The sequence below is a fragment of the Podarcis tiliguerta genome (genome assembly GCF_965153285.1).
Source record: "Podarcis tiliguerta genome assembly, chromosome: 18".
Lineage (NCBI taxonomy): Eukaryota > Metazoa > Chordata > Lepidosauria > Squamata > Lacertidae > Podarcis > Podarcis tiliguerta.
The window spans coordinates 4,289,661-4,302,274 of NC_139551.1; the positions used below are offsets into that span (position 1 = coordinate 4,289,661).

General features: G+C 49.0%; 1 long non-coding RNA gene across 1 annotated transcript in view; it reads left to right on the forward strand.

Annotated features, from left to right (window-relative positions):
* Positions 1-7,926: 7,926 nt before the first annotated feature.
* LOC310668664 overlaps positions 7,927-12,614 on the forward strand; it is a 187,234-nt gene continuing 182,546 nt past the window's right edge. The window contains exon 1 of the long non-coding RNA XR_014506770.1: positions 7,927-8,548. This is a non-coding gene — a long non-coding RNA (uncharacterized lncRNA). The remainder of the gene's footprint in view (positions 8,549-12,614) is intronic.

Here is a 12,614-nt window from a genome sequence, read left to right on the forward strand (position 1 = left end):
TTAAAGGCTGAATTCCGGACATAATGTAAGAGGCTAAAGCGTTTGGATTATCATAAAAGATGCGGGAGGAAAGGATTACCGTAATAATAGGACCCACAAAGGGGAGGATAGGAGTCCAGGAGATTCCTTGGAATCCTGTCTTTATGATTTATGTTTGATAAAAGCTAAAGGGACCCCTGACCATTAGGTCCAGTCGTGGCCAACTCTGGGGTTGCAGCACTCATCTCGCTTTATTGGCCGAGGGAGCCGGCGTACAGCTTCCGGGTCATGTGGCCAGCAGGACTAAGCCGCTTCTGGCGAACCAGAGCAGCACACAGAAACGCCGTTTACCTTCCCGCCGGAGCGGTACCTATTTATCTACTTGCACTTTGGTGTGCTTTCGGACTGCTAGGTGGGCAGGAGCAGGGACCGAGCCAGGGGAGCTCACCCCGTCGTCACGGGGATTCGAACCGCCGACCTTCTGATCAGCTAGTCCTAGGCTCTGTGGTTTAACCCACAGCTGTAAAATCTTGATTTGAAAAACCAAATAAACAAATTTACGAAAAAAGAAGAAGTCGTAGTTCGAAAGTTGGCCGTGGTGAAGCCAATGCTGGGAACAGTTCCATTTCCCAGGAAAACCACATTCCCCATCAACAAAAGAAGCTTTTCCTGCAGCCGGGGTAAGGAAATCAAACCACATTAACGACCTTAATGATAACTGGATGAAACGAAAGTTCTGCTCTTGGAGAAGAAACCCGAGAAAGTAAGTTTCATTATCCAGGAATTCATTCCATGTGGCCCGGTGCCATTCCTGCTTCTCGCAACCTCGTCTCCCCGTGCATAGCATGCGCTGTCTGTATCAACAAGGCTTCCTCTCCCATTAGAGAGGCATTGCGCTCAAAGTATCCATGCCATTTCCGTCTCTGTGGGGATTTTGTAGTATCTGATTTCTCTGGCGGCAGGGGTAATAAACTTTTCTCCCTTGTTTCCTGGCAGTCTCTCAGAAGGCTTCTCACCAGTGGGTGACAACCAAGCAGGAATTACGGGGGGGTTTTCCTTTTTCTTGAGCAGCCAAGAGAATCCCCTTTAACCGAAAATGCAATGTGTGCAACCTGATGATGATGTCCTCCTATTGAATTTATTTTTTAATCCTTCCTGATCATTAGCGGGGATGGCCTTTCATGGGAGAATTTGCATTGGCCAAATGGACAAGTTTAGAGAGATTTTCAGGGAAAGGTTAGCTGTGTGCATGGCTGGGTTTAGGTTTGATGAGGCCCTCAGCTACTGAAGGTAATAGAGCCCTTTCTATGTCCAGCTGTCCTTCGTCAACACCAAATTGTTGCTGTTTCTTTGTGTTGAATATATCTATAGGGCCATTTATGGACCTAATAGGTATCTCAAGCCATTTGCACATGTTGCCGTGCAACCAGTCCATGCAGAATGTAGGCACCCTATATATTTGTTGTTGTTTAGTTGTTTAGTCGTGTCTGACTCTTCGTGGCCCCCTAGACCACAGCACGCCAGGCCCTCCTGTCCTCCACTGCCTCCCGCAGTTTGGTCAAACTCATGCTGGTAGCTTCGAGAACACTGTCCCACCATCTCGTCCTCTGTCGTCCCCTTCTCCTTGCGCCCTCCATCTTTCCCAACATCAGGGTCTTTCCCAGGGAGTCTTCTCTTCTCCTGAGGTGGCCAAAGTCTTGGAGCCTCAGCTTCAGGATCTGTCCTTCCAGTGAGCACTCAGGGCTGATTTCCTTCAGAATGGAGAGGTTTGATCTTCTTGCAGTCCATGGGACTCTCAAGAGTCTCCTCCAGCACCAGAATTCAAAAGCATCAATATATAGAAAGGAGCAAACCAATGATGTTTTAGGGAGCAGGCTAGCAGGCGGGGCCCATGACTTACATCAGAGGAGCCTACACAACACAAAACACTGTTGCTGTATGTAGGTTTTATTTTATTTGTTTTTTATCTTATATTTTGGAAAGGTACATCCAGTTTTTCTTTCCTTGAAATTTTTTTGGGGCCCCCAAGAGAGTGTGCCCTAAGCTATAGCTTGTTTAGCTTATACATAAATCCGGCACTGGTTGTGTGTAAAGAGGGGAAAACCACAGGAGGGAAAAAGGCTCTTAGGCTTGAATCCTGCTTTCAGGCTTCACATCCTGTTGGCCACTGTGAGAACAGGATGCTAGACTACATGGGGTCATCTTATGTTCTCATGGGGCCTCTCCAGCTCAGTTTTGTACACACTGTTGCAGGAATTTATGTATAGGTGGTGAGAGGCTGCCCCTCCAGCAGATATCACGCACATGTAGCCCACTACCAAATAAAGTGAAAAATTTCTGGGAATAAATTTACAATGAACTTAAAAAAATATTTAAGTATGCGCTGTGGGTTAAACCACAGAGCCTAGGACTTGCCGATCAGAAGGTCGGCGGTTTGAATCCCCGCAATGATGGGGTGAGCTCCTGTTGCTTGGTCCCTGCTCCTGCCAACCTAGCAGTTCGAAAGCACATCAAAGTGCAAGTAGATAAATAGGTACTGCTCCGGTGGGAAGGTAAACGGCGTTTCCGTGCGCTGCTCTGGTTCGCTGGCCAATAGTACGTCAGCTCCCTCGGCCAATAAAGCAAGATGAGCGCCGCAACCCCAGAGTCGGCCACGACTGGACCTAATGGTCAGGGGTCCCTTTACCTTTTTTACCACACAACTGTAACCACTTTCTGTAACTATCCAATCACTGAACGTCACTTTCAATCCCTTATTTGCATATGTGGGCCTGAGTGAAAACTATCTACAGTATCCCCCTGCTGGCCCAGGGTGAGAACTTCAGTATATAACAGTAGGTCTTTCAGGACCAGTGTTATGTGGTCTTGGCAGCCGCTCCCAGTTATCAGGGATAATTGGGAAAGGAAGAACATATATACATACATAACCTCACCGGTATTGCAATCCCTTCCTACAATTTCTGAGGTGTATGTGATGTTGCTTCTACTCAGAGTAGGCCTGTTGAAATTAATGGGCTCAAGTTAGCTATCTCTGTTCTTTTCAGTAAGTCTACTCTGGGTAGGGCTAAGAGTGGAGACAATCCATTATGTGAGGTTCTGGTTACGATATCTGAAAGAAGGAAGGAAGGAAGGAGGGAAGGAGGGAAGGAAGTTTACTAATCACAAAGTCTATCATGCCATCTAAAGTTTTTCACAAGAGTTTCCCTGCGTGTGTCTCCTTCTCCCTCCCTCCCTCTCACTATGGTTCATTAAAATCCAGCTTTCAGCCAACTAACATTTTCAACTGATTCATCAAATCTATATTTATCAGGGCTGCGGTGATTGCTTTTCAAAAGGTTCTGTCAAGTTTCTGAGAGGCTATGCCCAAACTGTCCTCTGGGGGGCACTGGTGCACAAATTCCAAAAAACAAGAGTGCTAAAAAGTTGTAACACAACTTGGGAATATATATATTTTTAAATAAACCCACAAAAAACATTTTGGTTGCATTAATATAATTTGCTTTTGCTTGCCAAATTAAATTTGTGTAAAACTGCAAAATAAAAATCATTAAAAATGATTGTTGTTGTTGTTAAGCCACAATGGAATTTTTTTTTTGCTGCAACATTACTCTTTTTGTTATTGTTGTTGCTGCTGCTATTATTCATTACATTTCTATACCCCTTTATATTTTAAAGGGAAAAAAAATATCAAGGCGGTTTACAACACAGGAAAACCTCAAATAAAACAATCTGGAACAAAACAAAGCTTCAAGGAAAATATAAGAATGACATTTTGCTTTAAATGCCTACTTCATTTATATATAAAAAAGGTAAAGGACCCCTGGACGGTTAAGTCCAGTCAAAGGCAACTATGGGGTTGCAGCGCTCATCTCGCTTTCAGGCTGAGGGAGCCGGCGTTTGTCCGCAGACAGCTTTCCGGGTCATGTGGCCAGCAGGACTCAACTGCTTCTGGCGCAATGGGACACTGTGACGGAAACCAGAGCGCACGGAAACGCCATTTACCTTCCCGCTGGAGTGGTACCTAGTTATCTACTTGCGCTGGTGTGCTTTCGAACTGCTAGGTTGGCAGGAGCTGGGATGGAGCAACGGGAGCTCACCCCGTCATTGCGGGGATTCGAATCGCCGACCTTCTGCTCGGCAAGCCCAAGAGGCTCAGTGGTTTAGACCACAGTACCACTGTCAGGAGTGCATGCAGGAGCTAGGCCCTGTGACCATAGGGCTTTGCAGGACTGGGGCCTTCCTAAGTTTGTTCTGAAGAGGCAAGGCGTGGCCGCACAGGTGAGGCCGATTGGTAGCTCACAGCACCTGGTGGCAGGAGCCGGGAAGGGATATAAGGTCAGCATTTCCCTTCGGCTCTTTGCCACAGCAACACGTTCCCTGCCTTGCTGTGTTTGGCTTCTTGCATTCTGATCCTCGGACCTCGGCTTCTTGACTCCTTGCTTCTCGACCCTCAGACCCTGGACTTTGTGACTCCTTGCTTCTCGAACCTCGGACCCCTGACTTTGTGACTCCTTGCTTCTTGACCCTCGGACCCTTGACATCATGACTCCTTGCTCCTCGACCCTTGGACCCTTGACTTCGTGAGTCCTTGCTCCTCGACCCTCGGACCCCTGACTTCGTGAGTCCTTGCTCCTCGACCCTCGGACCCCTGACTTCGTGACTCCTTGATCCTTGCTCCTCGGACCCTTGACTTCGTGACTCCTTGCTCCTCGACCCTCGGACCCCTGACTTTGTGACTCCCTGCTTCTCAACCCTCAGACCCCTGACTTCATGACTCCTTGCTTCTCGACCCTCGGACCCCTGACTGTGTGACTCCTTGCTTCTCAACCCTCAGACCCCTGACTTTGTGACTCCTTGCTCTTTGATCCTCGGACCCCTGACTTTGTGACTCCTTGCTTCTCAACCCTCGGACCCCTGACTTTGTGACTTCTTGCTTCTCGACCCCGGGGACATTACTTCCGTGCCACTAACACAGCCGTTTGGGCGGCTTCACCCCCGGAAGCGCACTCCATTGCCTCTCAAGACGCCCGGATGCCAATAAACCTCTAACAACCTCTAAATTGTTCATTTCTACTTTTGTAGCATGAAATTAAGACGCCTGCTTCTTGGGAGAAAAGCGATGACAAACCTAGACAGCATCTTAAAAAGCAGAGATATCACCTTGCCGACAAAGGTCCGTATAGTTAAAGCTATGGTTTTCCCAGTAGTGATGTATGGAAGTGAGAGCTGGACCATCAAGAAGGCTGATCGCCGAAGAATGGATGCTTTTGAATTCTGGTGCTGGAGGAGACTCTTGAGAGTCCCACGGACTGCAAGAAGATCCAACCTCTCCATTCGGAAGGAAATCAGCCCTGAGTGCTCACTGGAAGGACAGATCCTGAAGCTGAGGCTCCAAGAATTTGGCCACCTCATGAGAAGAGAAGACTCCCTGGAAAAGACCCTGATGTTGGGAAAGATGGAGGGCACAAGGAGAAGGGGACGGCAGAGGACGAGATGGTGGGACAGTGTTCTCGAAGAGACCAGCATGAGTTTGACCCAACTGCGGGAGGCGGTGGAAGACAGGAGCAACAACAATGATACACTGTATTGGGATCAGTGCCGATTGCAAAACTAATGCTTCCTTATTTATACCAACAAAAAACAAAATTTTCACAATAGTTACTGTGACAACCTCGACCCTCGGACCCCTGACTTCGTGACTCCTTGCTCCTCGACCCTCGGACCCCTGACTTCGTGACTCCTTGCTTCTCGACCCTTGGACCCCTGACTTCGTGACTCCCTGCTTCTTGACCCTTGACTTCATGACTCCCTGCTTCTCGACCCTCGGACCCTTGACTTCATGACTCCTTGCTTCTCGACCCTCGGACCCCTGACTTTGTGACTCCTTGCTCCTCGACCCTCGGACCCTTGACTTCGTGACTCCTTGCTCCTCGACCCTCGGACCCTCGACTTCGTGACTCCCTGCTTCTCGACTCTCAGACCCTTGACTTCGTGACTCCTTGATCCTCGACCCTCGGACCCCTGACTTCGTGACTCCTTGATCCTCGACCCTCGGACCCCTGACTTCGTGACTCCTTGCTTCTCGACCCTCGGACCCCTGACTTCGTGACTCCCTGCTTCTCGACCTTTGGACCCCAAACTTTATGACTCTTTTCTTTTTGACCCTCGGACCCTTGACTTCGTGACTCCTTGCTCCTTCAATCCTTGGACCCTCGACTTCGTGACTCCCTGCTTCTTGACCCTCGGACCCCTGGCTTCTGGACTCTCGTTCCTGCTCCCACCCCGCCATCTTGCCCCGAGTCCCGACGTCCTCAGCCGGGACTTCGATCGCCCGTAGACCAGACCATGAGAGCCACCCTGGGTCCCTAGCTTCATTTATAGAGCTGGACTCCAGGAAGGCAGGGCGGTGTAGTGTAGTGTCGCACTAGGACCTGGGAGATCAGGGTTCGAATCGCCACTCCATCACGAACCTCTTGGGGCTGACCTTGGAGTCAGCCGCAGCCTTTTCGCCTTCCTCACAGGGTCGTTGTAGGAGGAGGGGGTTGAACATGGTGTATTTGGAGGGTGGCGGCGTTAGAGAGGTTTTCGTGGGCAGCAGGGGGATTCCTGAAGACAGCCGCCATTCCACCTGCTATGCCAGTCCCGGTGTTGAGTCTAACCTCAAAATTACCGCCCAGCTCCAGCTTAATAGCAGGGGAAGATCCGCTGCCTGTATTCTGCTTTAATAAGTAAACAAAGCGAGCAAACACACACAGAGAGTGGCTTCAAGTTGACTTGAGTAGAAGCAGAGGCAAGGGGAGTCGGCTGCCGAATCTGCCATGTCGGGCCCGCAGGACAAAGAATGCCAGAGGATAAGGAACGTCGCCCGCCTGTCAAGCCTCAAGACTTCCAATTAGCTAAATTGGCAGCAGCAGCAGAGACCAAGTCGAGCAAGGTGTTTTAAAACTTTTAATGAATGCCCCCGGGGGTGAAGTTTCCAAGGGCTCCGCGCGAGGTTTTCTTTCAGTAGATTGGCGTCAACGCTGACGAAGCTGCTAATTGGAAGATGCTCGGTAGGTTTGGCGGGGCGGGGAAGGAGGGCTGACCGGGCTTCCCCAAGTTGGTGCCCCCGCCTCCATGTCCTACCGGACTCCTAACACCTCATCAGCCACAGCCAACTTGGCCAAAAACGACCCGGGACCCAGGCTGTCCAAAAGACTGTTATGCTCCCTGCCTGGGCTCTGAGATCTTTGGGGGAAAGACCGGTCTCAGTCCCACCACCCTCACAAGCGCGTTGGGTGGGGACACAAGAGAGGGCCTTTTTGGTGTTGGCTCCTCCCAGATGTCCCAGATTAGACTATACTGATTGGTGGAGTCTGCGTTGCTCCCGGAGGGGAGGAAGGAAGTCAAATGACATCGAGGGTTGGTTCAGAGAAAGAGTTCTTTATTTCTGCTCTCGGGAGCAGGAGAAAAGCACTTGCGTGGTCAGTCCACAGCAAGTCCAAAGAAATGAGAAATTTCATGCAGTATATATATCCTCCAGGCACCCTCTCCCCCCATCCCCAGGAATCCAACCACGTCAGCTTGTACACGCAGGTTGACATCACATAAGTTCCTGTTCTGGTACTCTTGACTATAAAAGGTTGTTCCTGTTCCTATACTCTTATCTTGGGGCAGGAGGTCACCAACTCTAAGAGGACTCGTGGCGCCGTTCCTGGCTCTCTTGTCAGACCTGAAAAGGTCTGTGCGTCTTTGTGGTCAGGATGTAAGAGAAGACCCAGACGTGCCATCCCTGCTCCACTTGGAACTGGCAAGGCCATCCATTGCCGTCACGGACTGATAAAGGAGAGGGCTTTGAGAACTTGTTTATACAGCTGGCTTTCTGTTATAATAATAATAATAATAATAATTAATAATAATAATAAATAATTTAGTATTTATACCCTGCCCATCTGGCTGGGTTTCCCCAGCCACTCTGGGCGGCTTCCAAAAGAATATTAAAATACTGTGATACATCAAATATTAAAAGCTTCCCTAAACAGGGCTGCCTTCAGATGTCTTCTAAAAGTCTGGTAGTTGTTCTCTTTGACATCTGGTGGGAGGGTGTTCCACAGGGCGGGCGCCACTACCGAGAAGGCCCTCTGCCTGGTTCCCTGTAACTTGGCTTCTCACAGTGAGGGAACTGCCAGAAGGCCCTCGGTGGTGGACTTCAGTGTCCGGGCAGAACGATGGGGGTGGAGACGCTCCTTCAGGTATACTGGACCGAGGCTGTTTAGGGCTTTAAAGGTCAGCACCAACACTTTGAATTGTGCTCGGAAACGTACTGGGAGCCAATGTAGGTCTTTCAAGAACGGTGTTATATGGTCTCGGCAGCCGCTCCCAGTTACCAGTCTGGCTGCTGCGTTCTGGATTAGTTGTAGTTTCCGGGTCACCTTCAAAGGTAGCCGCACGTAGAGTGCATTGCAGTAGTCCAAGCAGGAGATAACCAGAGCATGCACCACTCTGGCGAGGCAGTCTGCAGGCAGATAGGATCTCAGCCTGCGTACCAGATGGAGCTGGTACACAGCTGCCCTGGACACGGATTTAACCTGTGCCTCCATGGACAGCTGTGAGTCCAAAATGACTCCCAGGCTGCGTACCTGGTCCTTCAGGGGCACAGTTACCCCATTCAGGACCAGGGAATCCTCCACACCTGCCCGCCTCCTGTCCCCCAGAAACAGTACTTCTGTCTTGTCAGGATTCAATCTCAATCTGTTTATACATTGACCCAAGAGCTCAAGTTAATGCATTTTAGAAATCCTCCCTTGGAGGAGGAAAAATGGCGATTTTGGGTCCCGTTTCAGACTGACTGCACAGAAACCCATTCCTTCAGTCGGAATTCCCTCCCTAGAGAAACCGGGCTGGCTGCTGCCTTGCTGTCTACCCGCTGCAGGTGGAGATCATTTTATTCCAACAGGCCTTTGGGAAACTGGTCTTGCTTGGCAGTCTCCTCAAGGGTTTTAGCCTGGTTTGAGTTCATTGCCCTTGAGCTCTTGCTTAGATGGTAGAGAGGGTCTGTAGAAAGAAGCCAGCTCTACAGAGGTAAAATCTGTATTCAGGGATCTCCTGACATTTGCATGCGCCTGCAGGAAGGTTGTCTAGTACTCTGGCCCTTTTGCGCTGCAAAAAAGGTTCCCTCCTGCTTCGAATCGTGATTTCTGCTATCCATCGTTTACACACCAGTGCCTGGTTTGCATTCCAGAGGCGAACCATGGCTTCTGCAATTTTCCTTCTCTGTCTTTCCCTAACACCAGATGGGAACGTTCAGGGTGGCAGGAGAGGCTGGCAGTAAAGGAACTTGCTAGCGCAAGTTAGGAAGGATATTAATAAACAATATATCCTCTCCAATATAGCCATATAGCTATGGTTTTCCCGGTAGTGATGTATGGAAGTGAGAGCTGGACCATCAAGAAGGCTGATCGCCGGAGAATTGATGCTTTTGAATTCTGGTGCTGGAGGAGACTCTTGAGAGTCCCATGGACTGCAAGAAGAGCAAACCTCTCCATTCAGAAGGAAATCAGCCCTGAGTGCTCACTGGAAGGTCAGATCCTGAAGCTGAGGCTCCAAGACTTTGGCCACCTCATGAGAAGAGAAGACTCCCTGGAAAAGACCCTGATGTTGGGAAAGATGGAGGGCACAAGGAGAAGGGGACGACGGAGGACGAGATGGTGGGACAGTGTTCTCGAAGCTACCAGCATGAGTTTGACCAAACTGTGGGAAGCAGTGGAAGACAGGAGGGCCTGGCGTGCTCTGGTCCAGGGGGTCACGAAGAGGCAGACACGACTAAATGACTAAACAACAAGGTCTGGGCCAAATGAGATCCTAAAACAGGCAGAGGTCGAGACACACAGCTACCCGTTTGCAAGAGAAACAGTCACCTTATAAGGTCTCCTAATGAGCCTCCTAACGGAATGCATGCGAAGCACTTTAAAAAGTTCCATATCGGTGCCAAGTATTAGTGGTCCTAATTAGCATTAATAGCAGTAATTAGAATTAAATTAGAGCTGGGGCGGCATTGCGCCGGCAGTTGGTGAGCTGAAACAGGAGCCTATCTCTTCAGAAGGAAATCATTAGGCATAATAAGGGAGGCGTAAATGTCAAAATAAATAAATGAAGTAATGGCATAAGAGACCGTGCCGCAGATCGATTGGCATCCGATTTGATAAACAGGAAAATCTCCGCCTCTACCCCAGTATCAATACTGGGGCGCTAAAGGTAAAGGGACCCCTGACCATTAGGTCCAGTCGTGGCCGGCTCTGGGGTTGCGGCGCTCATCTCGCTTTACTGGCCGAGGGAGCCGGCGTACAGCTTCCGGGTCATGTGGCCAGCAGGACTAAGCCGCTTCTGGCGAACCAGAGCAGCGCACAGAAACGCTGTTTACCTTCCCACCGGAGTGGTACCTATTTATCTACTGGCACTTTGTGCTTTCGAACTGCTAGGTTGGCAGGAGCAGGGACCGAGCAACGGGAGCTCACCCCGTCATTGCGGGGATTCGAACCGCCGACCTTCTGATCGGCAAGCCCTAGGCTCTGTGGTTTAACCCACAGCGCCACCCGCGTCCCATTAGGGCGCTAGGTGGCTGCCAATATAAGAATGTACAAAAACCTGAAAACAAGCCCCTCTAGTCCACCATATTCTCATGGTAGCCATCCAGTAACTCTCCCCTACTGCAGTTTGCCGCAACTTGAACTCAGAACCGTATTGCTTGGTTTCACAGGCCTGGGTTGGGGGTAGGGTGGGGGTAGGAGTCTCAGCTAGCAAGGTAAGGAATCATCCTGCCCTCCACTGAAATCTCCCCTCCTCTCTAGGGTTGCCATACGTCCGAAATTTTCCAGACACGGCTCAGAAAAAGTTCGAAAACTTCAACAACTTTGGTCGAACGGTACACAAGCCACACCCATTGGCCCGCCTCCTTTGGCCTCTGGCTCCGCCCACCAGGGCATGTGGCCCTCAGAAGGTTCCATACAAGGCAATATGGCCCCAGCATGAAAAAAAGGTTTTCCCACCCCTGCTCCAACCACTATGCAGCACTGCCTCTCAGGATTACATTGAGTAACACTGATTCTTTGTTATTATTCCCCACTCTCCAACACCCAATTTTCTTTGGGATTCCCTCATGAAGGCAGAGCAGGGTAGAAGCCAGAAATGGTGTGTTTTTGCCTGACGCTTCAAGGCTTCCATGGAGACTTATATACAATCAATAATGATTATGATAATAAACAACCTTTTGTCTCCCCGAAACCTTTGCATCTCTCCATTAGTGCAACAAGACTGGACATGTGATATAATCCTTTTTTTTAAAAGAAAAGGTTGACATCAATTACTAAAATAGATTTTCCCCGTTTAGCGCAATAGCCGCGATGTGAATTTGATTGGTAGCTGCCTTGAAACTTTGTCGAAAGACAAGATGCGAATCTAGGCTGGGGGCGTGCCAATAATCAATGAAACCAATCGCTTCCTCTCACAGGTTTATTGCTCAACGAGAATGAGGTCTTCTCTGAACACCACTGATCAGTTGTTTTTTTTAAATGATATTTTTTATTTTAACAATCAATAAACAGACAATACAAACAACTACAAAAAAGAAAGAAAAAAACAACAACACTTACAGACAGTATAAAATACAGTGTACAAGAAAAAAATAAAAGAAAAAATTAAAAACAATCATTGTGTCTTTGCATTATTTAACATTAACCTGGGTCTGCGACTTCCCCAGTCCTTCTCACTCTGTATTCTAGATCTTATATTCTGACAGTAAATTCTTTCCCTCTGTCATATCTTTAGTTCAAATTAATCTTGGTATCTTAACATAATTACGTTTCCATATGTCTAATACATTAGTCTTTCTTAATCATTAAGTTTTTATGCTAATATTTCTTTTAAATTCAGTCTGATGTCCTCAAACATTCTTTATCTTATGATGTTTCTGTAGATAGTCTTTAAACTTCCTCCAATCTTCCTCCACCGTCTCTTCTCCCTGGTCTCTGATTCTGCCAGTCATTTCTGCTTGTTCCATGTAGTCAATAACCTTCATCTGCCATTCTTCCAGCGTGGGTAGTTCTTGCGTCTTCCAATACTGTGCAAACCACTGATCAGTTTTGTGTCCATTTCTGTCAAATGAAGAGCAGGCATCTCTGCTACAAAGCAGGGATAGGTCAGGTTAGTTAGTCTCTTCCTGCTATGACCAGCTCTCCCCCCTTCCATGTGTCCCAGAATCAGAAGAGGCGTGAAGAGGACAGAGCAAAGACAGGCAAGATGAAGGAGCCTCAGATTTCTTGGAAAGGAACTGGGGGAGGAAGGGACTTAGGTAAAAGGTAAAGTACCCCTGGATGGTTAAGTCCAGTCAAAGGCGACTATGGGGTTGCGGCGCTCATCTCGCTTTCAGGCCGAGGGAGCAGGCGTTTGTCCACAGACAGCTTTCTGAGTCATGTGGCTAGCAGGACTAAACCGCTTCTGGTGCAACAGGACACCGTGACAGAAACCAGAGCGCACGGAAACGCCGTTTACCTTCCCGCCGGAGCGGTATCTATTTATCTACTTGCGCTGCCGTGCTTTCGAACTGCTAGGTTGGCAGGAGCTGAGACAGAGCTCGCCCCATCGCGGGGATTCGAACCGCC